The sequence below is a fragment of the Cibotium barometz genome, chromosome 40, assembly GCF_041138505.1.
Source record: "Cibotium barometz isolate CiBa-2024 chromosome 40, ASM4113850v1, whole genome shotgun sequence".
In the NCBI taxonomy this organism is placed as follows: Eukaryota; Viridiplantae; Streptophyta; class Polypodiopsida; order Cyatheales; family Cibotiaceae; genus Cibotium; species Cibotium barometz.
This window is the reverse complement of record NC_141085.1, coordinates 39,928,997-39,935,936: the sequence shown is the minus strand read 5'-3', so window position 1 is coordinate 39,935,936 and position 6,940 is coordinate 39,928,997.

The following is a 6,940-nucleotide window of genomic DNA, read 5'->3' as shown; positions in this document are numbered from 1 at the left end:
GGCCTGGTGATATTCCTCGATGGTTTTGCTCTCCTGCTTTAGCTCTAAGAATTCGTTCATTTTGGTTTCCAGGAGGACAAAATCTGTTTCTTAGATAGGTTTTTAGATCATTCCAGGACTGAGTATTTCTGTCCAGACGGTTGGTGTCACAGTGGTTCCTCCATGCTACCCTGGCTGTTTCCACTATTTTCAGCCGGGCAAGAGCCATTTTACTCCGCTCATTGTAGCTTGTGACGTCAAAATACTCTTCCATGGCTTCCACCCATTTCTCCACAGTCTCGCCCAAGTTCTCCCCTTCTCCTTTGAAGGGTCCTGGGTGGCTAAGTCCTATGAAGAGCCTTGCAAACATCAGGGTCAAGCTTGTCATCTTCAGAGACAGGGTCTGGCTGATGGTGGTGGCCACGTTTTCCTCGTCTCATGATTCTGCCAAAAATTTATATGTTATTAAATTTTTATTTTGATATTATCCACCACGAGATCCTAAGACTTAAGAGGTTCAGAAAATAATTTCTTAAACAAGACAATGATCTTATTGGAGATCTATGACATATGTCCGATAACAGATTTTTCTTTATCAGATCGTCCACCGTAAACAATCGTTTATATAACAGGGAATTTTTCTCCAGAAAACATTTCTTTATTTATATAAAAGTTGCAATATGTACATAGAGCAGCTCGGCTCCAGAATCACCACCTCAGTCGTAATCGCATAAAGAAGCGAAACTGCGAAGAAGACATACCATGGTATACACGATTCATTACACAAAGAGGTTCTCTAATTCTGTTTCTCGAGATAAAGTGGCTAAGAAGTCTAAAAAATCGGCATGAAGTTCTGAAGTTCCTGGGTGAATGATCACAGAGTAGAATGTGTTGAACAAGCCCTAGTCTTATCAGAATCATGGCCAAGGAAATATTTTGCCTGAGCCTCTGACGTTGACTGGTACTGATGTTAATACACCGTCCTCCACAGAACCACATATATCGACGTCGCTCAAGAGGATCAGGAAAGTAAAGACTCTCAAAATGGCGAGCGAGTCTCACTCTGCTCATTCGGGTCGTCTCGCAAAGTTGATGAGGTGATCAAACGCAAAAGCTATCATATCCTGACTCTGAGAGAGTCCAGGAATTCCAGATAGGTTTGGGGTGGCCATCTATAAATTTCCAATTCAATTTATAAGTTTTCAATTTTTAAAGTTTATTCACATAGTATTAACAAGTGAAAAACATTTCTTTCCCAGATTTCTATAAAAAAAATTAGGCAATTTCTGCTCTGATACCAACTATGAGATCCCTCTGCCCCCTTCGTGCGCTCGGTTAGCTGATAGAGCGGAAGAAGCCCCCTCATGCACGGGGTAGGGTTTCTCACTCGGGGCCTCGCCCACGAATATCCGGGCATGAGACTAGGCTGGTGGTCACTCCGAAAATCGAAACTGGAAAAATTTCCCATGCCCGAAAAGCGGGGACGATTCCACCTTTTTGAATTTTTCTTAACGAGTTCTCTAATGAGATCAAAATCTAAACTATCCTTCACTTGAATAAACCAGATAGAAGGAAACTATCACTGATATAATTTAATCATCTGAGCAATTCAGCGCTTTTTTCCTAATCAAGATTAGGAACAGCTACTATTGATCCACTCAATCAAGAAATTTATCAGGCATTAACTATCTACTCGAAGCCTAGCGTAATCCTAAGATTTTTCAGTTTGATTATTAAAACTCCATGATTCCAGCCTAACCCCATCCGGCCCATGGGTTAGCCACCACCCTACCACTGGAATCGGTGGAACCAAACAAGTACTCACCCACCCATAATTGAAATGCCTTTCTTAACTTTAGCTTTAGAAAACAAATACGCACACACTCCTCTTTAAAACAAATACGCACACACTCCTCTTTAAAACAAATACGCACACACTCCTCTTTAAAACTTTAATAAAAACAATCCATTGACAAACAATTTACTGGGGGTTACACATGTCATACTTCAAAATTTCCATTGAGTCTTTGTTTCTCACAAAACAGTATCACTTTGGACTCTCCGTTGTTGAGACCGGCGAGTCAACAACGAGATCCAGTTAAAGATTACAATAACATTGGTCTGTCATACAATATCTTCCTCGACATACGTATGGGTGTCCTCGGCACCGCGAGCCGGTGCATCGCCTGGTCAAAACCCTCCAGGATCCTCCTTAGGTGTCTTGGCACTTCACTCAGGGACTGCTTCGTCGGCCCTTGTCCATCGTACCGGAAGAGCACCATTTTAACCATACCGAGGTTGGTCAAGACCTCGGCAGACTTTGCCGCGTGAGCTATCCCTCGAACACTCCCCGCCGCCAGCTGTTGCAACCGAACTTCCCTTAGATAAACATATATGCCAATGCTCCCTCCAGCATTCTAGCGTAAGACAGTCCTTTAAGAAAACAGGGTTTCTATGCAAGTTTTCAGTCTTGATTTTTGTTTGAAAACTATGCAGAATCTTAAATCCGTATCTCAATACTTCTAGATCCAAGTCTGAATTCCAAACAGAGTTCCTCGAATTCTGTCAACTTGATCCACAGATCAAAATCAAAAGTCTTAACTTAGTTTCAGATTCGGTGGGGGATTTGAGTACATTTTTCCTAAACTGGGCACATCGTCATTGGTTGATCTTGACGAAGAAATTAGGTCTTGGTCAATAGTCTGAATCTAAGTTTGGGTCTGGAAAGGTTCTTCTTAAACTATCTCTCTCGAAGGTATTATTTCAATTTCTCTTTTTCTAAATTTTGTTTGACGAATATTTGCTTACAGGTTTCTAAAACATGAATTTCTTATGAGGAATAAGATAGTCATTTATCTCGATCTCTGACTTCGATAGTTTTATTGAATTTTTTCATTACGGTAGCATTTCTTTTCATAGATTATCTACTTATTCATTTTTCTAATTTTTGTGAAAAATAAATAGAGGATTAAGGAGAACCCTTATTTAATTATAAAGATTCTATATGCATCTAATTATGCATAAAATCCGATTCTGATAAAAGTCACACTTTTATTATCATAAAAAAATCATTTATGGTGAAAATCACTCTTTTAATAAAAATCACTCTTTTAATAAAAAAATATCTTTTATGCACCCATTTATGGTAAAAATCACTCTTTTAATAAAAAAATATCTTTTATGCACCCATTTATGCATAAGAAACCATTTATGATGAAAATCACACTTATAATATAAAAAAATATCTTTTATGCACCCATTTATGCATAAAAATCATTTATGATAAAAATCACACTTTTAAAAGAAAAAAATATCTTTTATGCACCCATTTATGCATAAAAATCATTTATGATGAAAATCACACTTTTAATATAAAAAATATCTTTTATGCATCCATTTATGAATAAAAACCATTTATGATGAAAGTAACACTTTTATAATTAAAAAAATAATCTTTTATGCATACTTCTATACATAAAAATCAAATATGATAAAAGTAACTTTTATATTAAAAAAATAATCTTTTATGCATACTTCTATGCATGAAAATCAAATATGATAAAAGTAAAACTTTTATATAAAAAAATAATCTTTTATGCATACTTTTATGCATGAAAATCAATTATGATAAAAGTAACACTTTTATAATTTAAAAAATAGTCTTTTATGCATACTTTTATGCATGAAAATCAATTATGATAAAAGTAACACTTTTATAATAAAAAATAATCTTTTATGCATACTTCTATGCATGAAAATCAAATATGATAAAAGTAACACTTTTATAATAAAAAATAATCTTTTACGCATACTTCTATGCGTGAAAATCAAATATGATAAAAGTAACACTTTTATATAAAAAATAATCTTTTATGCATACTTTTATGCATGAAAATCAATTATGATAAAAGTAACACTTTTATAATTAAAAAAATAGTCTTTTATGCATGAAAATCAATTATGATAAAAGTAACACTTTTATAATAAAAAATAATCTTTTATGCATACTTCTATGCATGAAAATCAAATATGATAAAAGTAACACTTTTATAATAAAAATAATCTCTTATGCATACTTTTATGCATAAAAATCAAATATGATAAAAGTAACACTTTTATAATAAAAAAATAATCTTTTCTGCATACTTTTATGCATAAAAATCAAATATGAAAAAGTAACACTTTTACAATAAAAAATTAATACTTTTATGCATAAAAATCAAATATGATAAAAGTAACACTTTTATAATAAAAAAATAATCCTTTATGCATACTTTAATAATAAAAGTAATACTTTTATAATAATACTAATTTTCTTTTATACGAATAATCAAAATGCATCAGTTTGGTCAATTTTTGACCATTTTTAGGTCACTTTTGCTCACTTTTTGGATCTAGTTGAAACAGGAGAGAGGAGAGATAAAAATATCCCATTATTTGGGAGTTTAAAACTCATTCAAGCATGTGAAATAGGCGCCTCCTTCATGAGGGAAATTCCCCAATGCAGAGGTGTCAAAAATGCATCATTACTTCTAAATATCTCCCTTTTTTAACTATTAACCTTGTCCTTAGTCAACTCTTCATCTTATGTGAGTATTTACTCATTTTTGGTAGATTTTTCTTTTATTTCTTCATTTATCTCCTCCCTACATTTGGATGAATCTTATTGGTCCATAGGAACCTTAATTTAAAATTTCAAAAAAATCTTCACCCCAAGGATAATGCCTCTTGAACAGATTATACTTAATTTCTAATGCACCTTCTGAAAATCTTTTTGAACTTCTGTTTCAGGGAAACTTATTTTAATAAGATGAGATATTTTTCTATCTAAAAATATTTAAAATCTGAATATTCTCTTTCTAGAATATTTTCTCTCTCTAGCTAGTAGAAACAAGATCTTTTATATTTCTAAAGAGGGATTTGATTACAGGGGAAGATGCTAGACATCTTGAGAAGCTGGGGAGGAATCTTACAATTTTGACAAGATAAATGCACTACTTCTTTCTAAGTCCATTTAGTAACTTAGAAGCTTTTACTGACTTCTGCAGGCTTGGGGATCCTGAAATTCCGGTTCCTTGAACTTTGTTTCCGTGAAGGTCACAGAAGGAAATGGTTCCATTATGACAGTGAATGTCAACTTGATTTTTATGGAGCCAATCCATTCCAAGGATCCCATCACTCTGAACTGGCAGTCAGTTAAATTCCCATCTAGATTGAACTGAATACGATCTATCTCTCAAGGTGAGTGAAAAGAATCTTTCCACTTGCCAATTCAACTTGCATAGGTTTCCCTAATTTTTGATCTAAGACTAGCTTACACAAGCATCCAGGGGAAATGAAAGAATGAGTACTACCTGAATCAATCAAAAGCTTAAAAGGCTTACCCTGATACTCAGCTGGAGTATGAATGACGGAGAATTGGCAATTTGGTCCTTGGTTTTCAATTGAAGCATAAATCAATCCTCTTTCCTCTTCCACTACTTCTACAATTGTGACTGCCCTGGCTGCTATGCAATCTGAGGCAGAACTCTTTCTCTTCGGTTGTCCCAATTCTGGGAAGGAGTTCTGAGGCTACTCTGGACAGAGACAGATGGCTGAGCTGGAGTTCTCCTGGGATTTCCCTGATTTGGGCGAGATGGTGACTGATAGGAAGGGGTTGGTCTTTGCATTCTCAGTCCTTGACTTCCTTGTCCCCTTGACAGGAGTCGGGCAGTCTTTTAGCAGAGCAGCTGGTGACCAAAACCCTGGCATCCAAAACACCGGTTCTCACTTCTGAGCTCATCCCTCTGAATCCTTGAAATAGGTGGGGCTCCTGAGATTGTGTTCTGGGGGAAGGGTCTTCCTTCACTTCTGAATCTTCCTGCATCCTGATTCTGAATTGGGCCTTGGTGCCTCTTTGGGGGAGAAAAGTTTGAAGTACTTCCCGAGGTTTGGAATCTTTTAAAGTTAGAGGGTGCAGGCTTCGGCGGGACCTTAACAACAAAGGCTTTGGCAAAGTCCTTTGCCATTCTTACTGCTTCGACCATTGAAATAGGTTTGGCATTCTTTACTAAGGTGTCCAATGGCTTGTTCATTCCTCGAATGAACCTGGCCATCAGCTGCTCTTCATCCAATTGCAGGGAATATTTGAGGAGAAGGGCAAAAGCTTGATGGTACTCTTCGATTGTCCGGCTATCCTGCTTTAGTTCCAAGAACTCATTCATTTTAGCTTCAAGGAAGCCCAGAGGACAAAACCTCTTTCTAAGGTAAGCTTTAAGATTGGTCCACGTCTGGGTATTCCGGTCGAGACGGTTAGTCTTGTAGTGATTCCTCCAAGCGACCCTGGCCGTTTTCACAATCTTTAACCTAGCGAGAGCCATCTTGCTTCTCTCATTGTAGCTAGTTACATCAAAGTATTCCTCCATTGCCTCAATCCACTTTTCCACTACTTCACCTAACTGCTCCCCTTCACCCTTGAAGGGACCAGGTTGAGATCTGTGCAGGGCTTTTCGAACATCCAGATCTAACTCTTCGTTATCAGTTAGAGGATCCGGTTGCCTTGCACAGGCCGCGCACCTCATGACTTTGACAAAACAAGATTTTTCATCAACTTAACTCCGACAATAGATTTATGATTATTTAATTTTTATGATTTATTCTTTAAACAGATAATTATTTCATCATACGTCATGAAACAAGGTTTACTCTGATAATTTTATTAACCATATTCACAATCATGAAAACAATTTAGAATTTTTTTACAAAACATCGTTTATTATCAAAAGTTTTCGATATATACATAGAGCATCACGGCTCCCGAAAATCACTCTCTCAATCGTATATGCATAAAGAAGAGAAACTGCGAAGGAGACATGCCATGATACACACGATTCATTACAGAAAGAGATGCTGTAATTCTACTTTTAGGGATAAAATGGCTAAGAAGCCTAAAAACTCGGCATGAAATTCTGAAGTTCCTAGG